Raw genomic sequence first — 13,643 nt, 5'->3', positions numbered from 1 at the left:
TACTCTTTCTTTTGTTCTTGATTTTATTATATTTTAATCAGAGTAATGTTTGTAAAGCAATTTAAAACTAAATTAAAATTTAACCTACAAAAGGGTTGCTTGAGAAATGAATTAACTCTCTGCCATTTTATTTTACTTTTGCCCGTCTACCTCAAGTGCCTAGTACAAGTGAAACAGCCCGTCACCGGCATCTCTTTCACAGCGGTTCACCAGAACCATTTGTCCCAAAGTGTCATTGCTGCAGCCAAGCTACATTTGATTATTAACACGTTCAGATTCTTGGCCTCCACCTCAGATAGGAATTGCCAAGGATAGTTCCAAAAAGGCCTTTTATTTGCACATTGATCCACATGCTATCTGAACACCATTACCCAGCGACTCTTCCACGCTAGTACCGCGGGAGAGCATCCGCACAGACAGCGTTACTCCTCGGTTGAAGGACACTGCCCTGATGCCCGGGATAATGCCCACCAGTCCGCCACACCTGCCTCCTCTCTCTTCTTCTCTGAGACCCGCCTCCAGTTCGTTTCCCATGAAGCTCTTCCAGTCCACACCTTCCTTACTCCATATTTCAGGACATTCAGCGATATCTGTAAATAGGTCTTCACCTTCAAACGTCTCCCCTGGGATCACACCCGGAGGGGCACGCCTGAAACTGGACGTGCCCTTTACCGACTGAAAAGCCAGTAGCGTGTGCTGCTTCTGCATGTGGTCACTGTGGTCAGTCAGGTCTCACCAAGTAAGACAGCTCAAGGCCTGGCCTAAGAAGGCCCCAGGGGACTTAGTTCTCTTCATTCCTTCAACTCGGGGTACTCAAAGCAAGTGATGCGCACAGAGGAGAGCAAACTGAACTCTCCGGCCCTGGGTCCAGATGGCGACTGAGAGCAAGGGGTCTGGGCTCAGACCGCAGATTCAGATTCTCCCTTTTTTATTTATTTATTTATTTATTTATTTATTTATTTATTTATTTATTTATTCAGATAGAGTGGGAGGGAAAGAGAGGAAGAGAGAGAGAGAAAAACATCGATGTGAAAGGGACACATCGAGTGGCTGCCACCCGCACGACCAACCAGGGCCGGGGACAAACTGCAACCAAGGTACATGCCCTTAGCGGGAACGAACCCGGGTCTCTCCGGACCGCAGGCCGACGCTCTAACCGCTGAGCCAAACCGGCCAGGGCTCAGATTCTCCCTTTGTGACCTCAGCCAACTGACAACTTCATCAACCTCCACGTCTGCTTCCAGAAACCGAGGAAGACAATAGTCCATGATCCCTCAAAATGTCTTGTAAACTCTTTTCTTGAAGCATCACACACGTCGGAAAGGGGAGAAGGGATATTTGGGGAGGTCATCCTCGGTGCGCGTAGCCGCAGATTCTCGTGGCGCTTTGCCATGGCTCCCTCTCTGCGAATGCCCCGCAGTCCCCGTCTGCCCGTGACTGAAAGGTATTTGTTTCCCTCCTAGTCTGGGGTTACTTTGAATAATTCGCTATAGATATTCTTGTACATGTCTTTAGGAAACATATGCACACGTTTATGTTGCATGTGTACTCAGGAATGGGCTGCTGGGTCACAGAGTGTGTGCACCCTCACTTCAGTAAATGTCTGACCGCGTGTCAGCGTGATCACCCGGTTTACCCCGCGGACAGACCTCAGAGTTCCAGTTGTTCCGCGTTGTCGCGGCCAAGGGTCAGCGCCGTCTGTTTTAGTTTAGCGAGTTTAGTTGTTCTGACACACTGAGGGACTGTCTGGTGATTTGTGTTTGTTTTCTCTAACGACAAATGCAGGGGGTGCCTTCCACGCGGGCTTAGCGGCTGCGGGAGAACGGAAAGCGCCGGCACAGGCGGGCTCAGTGCGGCCGCGGCTCCCACCGCACGCTCCGGTCGTCACAGCCCGGGACCGGCGGTGTCCCTGCCGCACGCTCCTCCCTTCCAGTAATCACTGGGGGGTTTCCTTTTGGGTTGCCACAGGAAACACACACACAGGCAACTAGGCGAATCATAAAAGAGAATGTTAGTAAAGGAAGAAAAAGAAATATTTTCTGGTTATGTTTCTATTTTAACCAGTATAAGCGACCCAAGTTTATTTTACTGAGCACCACTGAGTTAACTCATGAAATGTAACCTCATCAGTCACCACTTACGGATTTACAGCACACGGACGCGATCTTTAGGCAAGTGGCTGGTAGTAAGGGTGTCTCATTACAGTTCTTGTAATTTCTAGACAGGAGTTATTATCAGGAAAGCCCAGTGGAAACCCTGTGCACGGGGTGTGCGATGGTCTGAGCGCTCTCAAAGTCGTATGCGGTACCACCGCGGTATTTCCAAGTAGGCATAACAGTAGTCTTCCTCGGCCGCACTTTAAGGGGAGTTCACTTTCGTGGCTTTCATCATTTTGTCTTGGGTTTCAAAGGAATGTAGCAACCATTTCTGTCACATTCTACTCTTTTCACTACAGCCAGAAAAGAAAGATGTGCATGAACGTGGCCAATACAGTAGAGGAGGTTCTGAAAACAGACGCAGGGTCTGAGGTGAGCGCCTCACCCAGAAAGTCAGAGCGAGGAGCCACGTGGCCCTCAGTGCGGTGCCCCCTGCAGGAGGCCAGCAGGCAGGTGTCAGTCAGTGTCGCTCAGCCTTTGTTGCATCCCAACAAAGTAGTTTTTGTGGCAATTATCTGAATCATTTGTTGTTTCTTTTGCATAAATACTGACTAAGGAAGCTCTGTAGACACATTCTGATGCACAGATTTAACATGTAAGTTGATAAACCCACAAACTATATATATTAAGAAATGTAACTTTTTCTACTTCTGAGATTATCATGGGTTTTGAACATATGTGGAACACATATACCTTGGGTTATGCAATAAAACAATAATTTTAGTACTTTCTAAAGATCTGAGTATGAAACCTAAATGTCATTTGAGTCAACAAATATTTAAGTAGTCACATACTGGTGCCAGGCTGCATTTGTTGCAAGAGTATATATGTAAGTAAACGCATGTATACAAGTTTATATGAAAGCAAGATATTGAACATGTGATCATAGCATGTCTCCCTGAGCACGGGTAGAGCATAACTATCTGGTTTAGAGCCGTGATCTCAACAGGGATGACTTTGCTCCTCAGGACATTTGGAAATGTCTGGAGACATCGTTGGTTATCAGAGCGACTACGGGGATACAGTAGGGAGAGGCCAGGGATGTTGCTCATCTTATAATACACAGGGTGGCCCCACAACAAAGAACTTTCTAACCTAAAAATGTTACTAATGCTGAAGCTGCAAAGTCTTACCTCCAGCACCTTGACAGGGACCTGCCACATAATGGGCTATCAACAAACATGTATTAAAGAATGAGTATTACTATGAAGTTACTAACCTACTCAACAGGAGATTTTGTAGAGAACAATAATCAAATGAGTGAATTGTGGTACGTGAATATAATCTCAATAATATTGATAAAAACACAATAATCCTTTCACTTTTGTGAATATCATATTTGCAATTTTTAAATGTCTTCATAATAAAGTATTCTCTTTTAACTAGACAAAGAAGAAAACAGGTTCGCATTTGCATTTTTTAAAATACGTTTTAATGATCTTTTTTAGAGAGAGAGAAATATCAATCGGTTGCCTCCCATATGCACCCGAACAGGGATCAAACCCACAACCTGGCTATGTGCCCTGACCAGGAATCAAACCAGTGACCTTTTGGTGCATGGGACAATGCCCAACCAACTGAGCTACTAGCCAGGGCATAGGTGTGCATTTTAATTGAGAACAGTGGCCTCAAAGTCAGGCAGGCATGAATTCAAGTCCTCAGTGACCTGAACCATAAATTAGGGTAAAAATTAACAAATAGGGGGAAATTATATATGTAAAATGTACTCATTTTGTAATAATATTGATTGCGGTCTCTTAGCATAGGAGATTGTTATGTGGATTCAGCTGGTTGTATATTATCCGTTGGTAATATTGACTGACAGGCAGAGTTGATTCCTGTTCACAAAAGCATGGCTGTACTTTGTTCTGTTACTGCTCTATGCTGGTATTATCATGTACCTAAGGCGGATTGGCTGCAGAAGTAGTAGGTAGCTGACCTGGAATTCAACCACACACGTCTTACTTCAAAACCAAACTCTTTGTCCCTATTCATGACTGTGTTTCTGAGCAACCAGGAGAAAATCTCATCAAGGATGTATAGAATATGTTTATGTAGGATATGTAGGAGATAAAGGAGGTCTGATGAAGGTGGGATGGAAATGAGAATAAATTCATCTCCTAACAAAAGCTCAGACACTTAGTAATGCACAAGTTGCTCAGTAGAGCACTGTTTAAATAGTGCATCATTGGGCTCAATGACCATCATTAGGGATCAGATAAATAATATAGAATAGTATGTAACCATTGCAGTTAATGAAGCAGGTCTCTAATAACTGACTTAGAAAGATGTCACATTGGATACAAAGACAAAAACAGGTTTTGGACTGATGTGTGCATACCTTCACGTGTGCATGTGTGTACTGGAGAGTCACAGCTGTACACATGATTGAAGATAGTGCCTATTAAGAAGAGAGATTATGGGGTGGTGTGACAGTCAATGGGGCTTTTACTTTCTTTTCTGTCAAATGAGCATTTATTATGTTTACAAACTCATTCATTTAATGCACTAATGCACACTTAGTTTGTGCCTGCTATGGCCATGCACCACTCCTGAAGACTTCTGAGTCTCATCTTTGCTCTAGAATTAACCTAGAAGAATCGTATTAGAAAGTTGCATTGATGTCCAAGCCTCAGTTTGCGGAGTGAGCTAAAAGAGCCTGGACCACGGTGGGTTGGGAATGCAGGATGGGTGAAGTTGGTGGCACACACTCTTGCAGATCTAGAGTAGGTGTTCCTCCTGCTACCCCTCCACAGCACCACTTGGTGAAGGCCTGGACGGCAGGGCACAGGCCATGCATTCAGCTCACAGGAGAAAGAGCCATTTCCTGGGGAAAAAAAGAACTGAGAATTTTTAAGAGTCTCTCCAGACCATTGTTCCTGTTTGACTATAATACGACTATTTATTCATATACTTTCCACAGATTCTGATTTTTATGGTGCCATAAAGTAAGATTTTCAGAAACTTGGTGGTGGGTAACATAATGCCATCAATGACAGTGCTAATTAATGAAGAATTCTACTTAGTGAGGGTGAGCATCATATTTTTCTGAAAATGAATCTTGAGAGCTTCCTTGATTATACCCTGATTCTGCTTCCATTATCATTTAGAGACTGAGGCATGAGATGGGTCTGGTGATTATGATGATTTAGGAGGAGAAATAATATGTCAGAATTATGGGAGTTTCTATAATTTCATGGTCTATAGCATAAAAAAATACATCACATCCCCAGATTCGGGTGTGTTGTACTTTAATGTCGGCTGTTGTGATACCTTGTGCAATATACCTGATCGCAAATTCATACTGACCTCCCCTGACATCAACAGTGCGCGCATTGTGGTGACTAATGAAGAAAAGAGAATGTGATACACTTTTATTAGGAATTTCTTTAGGATCTAGGCTATAATGACACATGAGAGGGGGGAGAGAAATCACTCATTAAGTATTTCCTAGGAATTATTCATTATTTCATCGAACAGTATGACAGACCCCAGACCTCGCGGACGCTTCAGCCGGTGCTGAGCGGAGCTGCCCAGCTCCGTGGTGCTGGGCCACAGGGGGCACATCAGACTTCTGATCCGAAACCTGCAGTGAAGACCTGTTTGCTTCCCGGGCATCACAGGTTCTGGCCATCACAGACTTTAACAACGCGGCCCACAGCTTCTTCAGAAGCAAGAGTTTCGTATACACCAAAATCTGCTCCTGACATTTTGTGAGTCACATGAAGATTTGGGGTGTTGATGCTTGACATGTCAACCATTAAAATGAACAGTAAAATAACTTAGGTGCTTTCCAATATAGAGAAATATGGCATTATTTCCACGAGGAAGGTAACTGCATTTTTCAGTTTCTATTTGAATATTTTTGTTTTTCTTAATAAACAAATAAATTCTAAGAGACATAATAACAACCAGATTCTTTTCCTCAGACATCAGATGTCAAATAAATGGAATTAAATACATTTTCTTTTTAAGTTTTATGCTTTAAAAAATTTAAATATCTCATTAAATCAAAGATACATTGATTGTATAATGCACCATTATTTTATGCAGTAATGTGAATTATAATTGCAAGCCTAATCTCAATTTTGACAAAGGCTAAAAAAAAGTTATATAGGAATCAATGAAATTTGATGATCACAAGTAACAGGTGCTGGGAAAAAGCAAACAGCACACACCTATGTCGACATGATCCACTCCAAACCTCACACAATTTGTTCTGCATCTCCCATAATTGCATACACTGTCTTTTTTTTTTTTTTTTTTACACAATGGAATTCAATGTATTTTGAACAGCAAATGGTTTTTTTAATTCAACAATATATTATGAACACTTACCTCATTTTTTAAGGACTAAAATGTTATTCAGAAATGTCTTTTTGGTTGCTGTTAATCCTCTCCTGAGGATATTTTTCCATTGGTTTTTAGATAGAGTGAAAGATTAGGAGGGAGAGAAAAAGACACACACACTTATCTATTGGTTGCCTCCCGCAAAGACCCCAATGGGGCCAGGGATCGAACCTGCAATCAAGGTACATGCCCTTGACCAGGAATCGAACCCAAGACCCTTCTGTCCATAGCCCAACGCTCCAACCGCTGAGCCAAACTGACCAGGGCCAGACATGACTTTTTTTATCTTTAAGTCAAAAGTTACAAACTATGGCCCACAACCCATTGTCTTAAGCATCAGTACATTTTACATACATTCCTTCTTTTCAGCTTTTGTTAAAAATCAGGTGAGGCCGAAGCTTTCGCACGTGGACAGTTTCCAGCCAAGTGGCGGCCCCACAGGAGGGCACGTGCCCTCTTCGTCCCGTGTTCTCCACAGTTCCCGGCTCTCACACACAGCCTGCACCTCGGCTCACATCCCCGCCTGGGCCTCGCTGGGTTGGGGGTTTGTCACACCTGCATTAAACATTCGCCACAGAACTTACTGCAGTAGCATACAAAGGGCTTTTGGTTGCTTTCCAAGCCCACTTAAGGAAATTGCACAACGCCTCACTGCCTACCACCTTCACTGCCTAGTGGGTCCTCCGGCCAACATTTGGATATCTGAGGTGCGCCTTCCACACCCCCACTTCCTTCCAGCTGCAATGGGTGAGTTATCCGTTCCAGTTACAGCCTCAGACATGTGAGCCCTTCTTCCTATCATGTGCATCTCATCTGATTATCTCGGATACAGCTATACCTCATAGTGGGATTTCTTCATTAAATCTCATTTCCAATGATCTGCCATTGTTCATCCAAAATGGAAATGTGTCCTTTGGACACTGGTTACCCCAGCTTTGTTTCTGCACTCCGACCTGCCCCTGCTTTAGTTGTTGCATCCCTAGAATTGGGGAGCTGAACTCCCTCTTTGAACCCCATCATTTTCTTAGTTGGCAAAGACATTGTGGAAATGCTTGAGGGAGCCGCGCGAGTAAGAGAGATCAGTGCACCACTGGCTGACGTGGCCCATTCACCAGCCTTGTGATGTGAACAGGGCAGATATCGGTTAGTAACACCAAACAGGATGTCTCAGTTCTTCTTGCTAGACCTCTTGTAATTATTGTATCACTTGAACAGATGTCTTGGAGGGATTCTCAGTATGATCAATGTATCAATATTTTTTGAATGTATATATCCTACAAAATAGACAATACAATAATTTAAATGTAATTCTATTTCTGAAAGACAGGCAGACACATTTCTATTCTGCTCCCAGCCTAAAACAGAATAATAAAACACATAGCCTTGAATTCAGTGAAATGACGTGGCTATCACAGTGACGATCATGAAGAATTTAGTCCTTGGTTAGAGTACTCGAGTACATCACAATCAGACCCTCTCTCCTCCCTCTCGCTCTCTCTCTCTCCGTTGCTCCTGCAATGTCACATCCGCTGTGGCAGTCAGCAAGTGCTGCTCCCCTGGGGAATGACACGGTAGCACTGAAATAAACAACTTCCACTACGGGGCTGGACTAGATGGTGTCATCTCTTACCACACCCCGTCTCCTTGGTAAATCCCCTCCCATGAGCAGACAGGGAAGCATGGAGCTTCCCTGATAGCTTGCCGTTAGATTGCGCCCTCCGCAATGGAAATCAGATGCAAAGATATATAAACCAGAAGTTTACCAGACTTACTCTTTAAAAAGTATGGCATTTCCCAGGACTTTTGAAAGCAAGACTCTTCGGACCTTCACAAAACTCAGTATCAGTAAGAACACTGTATGCTATCTGAGGTGTTGAAAAATGGGCAGTCAGGAATAGAGCCAATTGTGTAGAAGCCGGTTGGATGCATCTACATGTCAAAAAGTCCTTAAATCACTGCTTTCTTAGGTAAGCCAAAGATTTAAGACATGAAGCAATATTGTTTTACCCTGATTATATATCATAATCCTGATAACTATTTCTAAATTTTTTATTATAAAATAATACATGCTTAATATGGAAAATTTAAAACATATAAAGAAATAGAAAGTACAACTCCCATAATGTAATATTTAGAGACAATCTCTAGCTATATATTTGTGTGACTTAGTTCTGGGTGAGGTGTGGTTTGTTCGTTTGTTTGGTTTTTTTGTTGTTTTTTTTTTTATACATTTAAAATTTTGAAATTATGCCAATATAAATATTATATCCTGCCATTTGCAGTTAATGTATAACATACACACAAACACATAATGACTGTACATAATGTATAACACAGCTGATGATGTATCTCCGAGCTGTTTTCCCTCCTTTGTTAAAACTTCCCGGAAGCATGATTTAACGGCACCGTGGGTGGCTGTCCCCACATCAACGTGACGCATGTGCGGAGCTACTCTCCTATCATTGGTCATTAGTTGGTTTTGCTTTTGCTATTATAAGTAATTGTTTTGTAAAGCATTTGTAAGGATTCTGAGTGAGTGAAATAAGTGGATAAAAGGAATTAAATATTTAAGGTGCAGCAGACGGATTCCCAGACTGTGTGACAAAAGTACTATTACTACTACCGTCTTACTCACTGAGCGCGTCCTGATTCCACTACTCTCGCTGGCGCGGAGGGACCTTACTTTTCAAACATTGCTTTTAATATGTAAAAAGGGGACCTCTTTGTTGCTTGAAAGTGCATTTCCTTTATTCCTTGAGAATGCGTGTTATTCCATGTAAGTGTCTGCTTTTGTGGGAATTAATAAACTGCTCCGGGCGAGGGTAACCTTACACAGGAAAATGTTGTCTGTGCCTATTTGAACATTAGCCTTATTTTAAAATATGTTTTTCAATTTATAAAGTGCTGCCACATACATAATTACCTTATTTGAGTCTTACAACAACCTTTTGAGGTAGGAAAATTCAGGTATTAATTTTCTATTTAAAACGGAGACAAGTGAGGCCCAGAGAAAATTAGTAATTAGCCCAACTTAATCCAGTTAGCAAGCAGAAGAGGTATTTTTGCTTTGTTCTACTTTTATGCTATTGAATCAGCAGGTTTCAGTTAAAAAATACTGTGTGTGCAAGTAAGGCCCAGTTGAGCAAATGCAAGGAAGTAAAGTAAGGCTTACTGCTCCAAGCCCTTCTCTGACTTCCTACAACAAAGTAGAAGACATCCAAAACCTGGCTGGTACCATTTTTCACATGGTGTCTGAAACACTCTAATTTTGAACCAGAACATAAATATTTAGTGAGAGAAGAAAGAAAGGAAGATGAGCGGGAGGGCCGTTTTCCTGACTGTGGCCTCAGAATGCACTAACTGTGAGAACCATGGGCTTCAACGAGGTGAAGGAAAGAAGCACTTGAAGGGTATGCAGACAACTGGCAATATTTTTGAGGCAATATTTTCAAAGATACCACAAGCAAACAGAGTGGTGAGTATATGTTCAGACTAAAGGTTTTGTTTTTCCTCCATTATTACACAAAAATGTTTACTAATTGCAAAAAGGTAACTACTTCTTCTAAGTAACTGATCTAAGTGGGGGTGGGGGGTGGGGGGGAGGGCGTGTCAAAATTATCTGTAGCAACTGACTACTGCACTTTGATTCTGCAAGCTTACAAAAAATTTTGGATTTAAAACCCTTCATGCAGATTTCCCAACTTTCTGAAAAAGAAATCTCTGAGAGTTTATTTTTAATTAATTTAATCACTTTCCATTGATTATAACATTTGTTTAGGCACAATATAATTTGTAAACCAATGGTTCATGTCTTTGGGTGAAATGTGACCATCTAATTCCATTAATAAACATGTGGAATTTAGGAACCATGCAACTTGAGATGTAGCTGTTGTGTTGGTTAAGGATTCTTGATTGCAAGCGACGGAAACTGATGTAGCAATCTCAGGCAAAAGCACAGAATTTATTGTAGGCTCTAGGGCTCACAAAAATTGATGTAAGCCTGGAGGATCATTTTTGGAATGTAGGCATAAAAATCTGTAACACTCTGAATGGCCCTACAGTGAGAACAAGAGAAAATATTCACACCAAAGAACAATTAGACCTATCCTACACCATTCATAAATATGACCCCAAGACCCCACATCCTGCCTTACAAGTTGAGAATCCAAGTCCATCAGGAAAGCGTCTAGCTGGATAAATGTGTGCGCCTATTTTGTGCTAGGAAACAAATAGAGGCTCATTCCATCTCTGTAGTCAGCAGCAGCTAACAATGTCTAAAACTCCACATAATTTGGAATTTCCCCAAAAGGAGACTGTAAAATAAAGGGATCTTGGCACACGAGGTAAAGGTAGCATTCTGCATTAAAAATAAAGAACTGAAGTGTCTTTATGGCCATAAGTGTTGAGACTAATCACCTTCAAGTCCTCTTCCCCCTCGTGGCCAGCAGAAACCTTGTAGGCTGGAGACCGAGGTGCTTCCCCAGTGAATCTGACTAGTCCAAGAGAAAAGCCCTAAGAACAATGTCCCCGGGGCTTTCTCAGTGGACCAGCTCACTGTACCACCCTATGGGAAGATGCAAGGCCAGCAGGTGACTGCTCAGGTACACAGAACTTTCGATCAGCTTTTCAGTCTCTTGCCCTTAAAATATGAGCCAACAAGCAAAGATGGTCCGATGTCTTACTTAGCAAAGCCTCCAACATGAAAGGCACTAGCCTAAACATACAAACAGAAATAAGCAAATTGCTGGAAGCAGGAATACAAAAACTTAAAATAAAAAATCTATCTTTAATATCTACAGAGATAGGAGATAATATTAAATCCATAAAATAAAAAGATAAATTTAGAGAACAAAAATAATGGCCTTAGAAATGAAAACTGAGATAGAAGAAATAAAAATCTCAGTAAGTATAGATTATAGAATTGACAAAATCCGTCAGAAGTTGAGAAAATGCTTCTGAAGTTAATGTGAAAAGTCATAGAGCCGGGAGGGAAGGGGTAAGACAGACGATCTTTCCAGGAAGTTCAACACTCACATGGCCTTTGTAGAAGTAAACATTGTGAGAGTCCACATTTTCAAAGCCTCCTAAGTTCTCAGCACAATATATGAAGCATGTATACCATAACATCATTACCAAATCACAGAACCCAATGGACAAAGAAGTGGGATCTGAACACTTACAGAGGCTAAAAATAATTAGGTCAAAACCAAAGATAAAAATCCAGAGTACCAGCAGACATATCAAAAATAACTACGATCTAGCCCTGGCCAGTTTAGCTCAGCAGTTAGAACATCAGCCCTCAGATCTAAGAGTCTCGGGTTCGATTCTGATCAAGGGAATGTACCTCTGTTGCGATTTGATCCTTGTTCCAGGTTGGGGTGATGTGAGAGGCAACCAATCTATGTGTCCCTCTCACATCAATGTTTTTCTCCCTCCCTCCAACTCTATCTGAAAATCAGTGGAAAAATATCCTCAGGGGAGGATTAAAAAACAATAATAATAATAACTGTGATCTAGAGTAAAATGATATATCTAGAGGTAAAATTATATGCTTACTTTTTAAAGACTTGGAGGTAAATATAAAAATAAATAGCTAGCAGAGCTATAAATTGTTGCCTTAAGGAGACTGAAAATGTGATATAAGTGTACATGGAAGCTTTTATTAAAATAATAAAACACTCAAATAATTGTTTTTAAGTATTTATATTATATAAAGAGAAAAAAATAAAGGCTAGGAATAAATTGGTAGCTCTCCAATGAGAGAGAGAATGAGAGAGAGAGTCAATCCACTATTGCAGGGCATATACTCTGTACCAGAGGATGAACTGGAAACTAATCTGATGAAAGTGTTGGAAAACCACCTCAAATCCATTTTTTAAAAATTTATTAATTTCAGCAAGAGAGAGGAAGGGGGAGGGAGGGAGGGAAGGAGGGAGAGAGAGCGGAAGTGGGAGGGAGGGAGGGAAGGAAGGAGAGAGGAAAGGGGAGGGAGGGAGGGAAGGAGGGAGAGAGAGAAAGGGGGAGGAGGGAGGGAGGGAGAGAGAAAGGAAGGGGGAGAGAGGGAGGGGGAGGGAGGGAGAGAGGAAGGGGGAGGGAGGGAGGGAGGGAGGGAGGAAGGGGAGGGAGAGAGGGAGAGAGAGAGGAAGGGGGAGGGAGGGAGGGAGGGGAGGAAGGGGAGGGAGAGAGGGAGAGAGAGAGGAAGGGGGAGGGAGGGAGGGAGGGAGGGAGGGAGGGAGGGAGGGAGGGAGAGAAAGAGGAAGGGGGAGGGAGGGAGGGAGAGAGAGAGGAAGGGGGAGAGAGGAAGGGGGAGGGAGGGAGGGAGAGAGGAAGGGGGAGGGAGGGAGAGAGGGAGGGAGAGAGGGAGGAAAGGGGAGGGAGGGAGGAAGGGGGAGGGAGGGAGGGAGGGGGAGTTGTTGTTCCACTTATGCATTCATTGTTTGATCCTTGTATGTGCCCTGACTGGAGCTTAAACCTTGGCATATTGGGATGAAACTCTAACCAAGAGAGTTACCTGACCAGGACTGAACAAACAAATTGAAGCTGGAATTTGGTGGCACTCATAGCTAGGAAGGATACTGCGACAGCTCAGAATATCAAAGTCAGGGGTGCAGGAATTCAGACTTCATGAGTTTGCTTGCCTCTGTGTTTGGCTGCATCACAAAAACAAGGACTCTCCATAGAGCATACGAAAAGGCCATTGGAAGGTTTATATTTACATGTTTCCATCTTAGAAATCCAAGTGAAATGGGAGCTTTTTTGTCATAGTACTCTGTCAGTATTAAGTCTGGACAGGGCTCTGACAGCAGCTGCCCAGGGCCAGGCGTATCTTACATGGCTGCACGGGCAAAGGCGCGAGGCACGGCACTGTGACTGACTTGGTCTCTCCTTGCCCCCACCTCACATCTTCACATACCTTTACTACAGTCAAGGCTGAAGTCTCTAGTTTCATGTACTTATAACCTGCCACTACTTTGCATCAATTGATCCAGGGCTTCTGTGATGCCTTCTGAAAAATTCTTGCTGCAAAACCAAATGTGCAAGAAAGTGAACATCTTATAGGATAACTCTTGACCAATGGGATATGGAAGACAGTGGATACATGGTTTTCTCTTCTGTCCCTCAGGAAGCAAAGCTTCT

This window comes from Molossus molossus, unplaced genomic scaffold, assembly GCF_014108415.1.
Source record: "Molossus molossus isolate mMolMol1 unplaced genomic scaffold, mMolMol1.p scaffold_m16_p_18, whole genome shotgun sequence".
Classification (NCBI taxonomy): Eukaryota; Metazoa; Chordata; class Mammalia; order Chiroptera; family Molossidae; genus Molossus; species Molossus molossus.
This window is presented reverse-complemented; position numbering follows the sequence as displayed.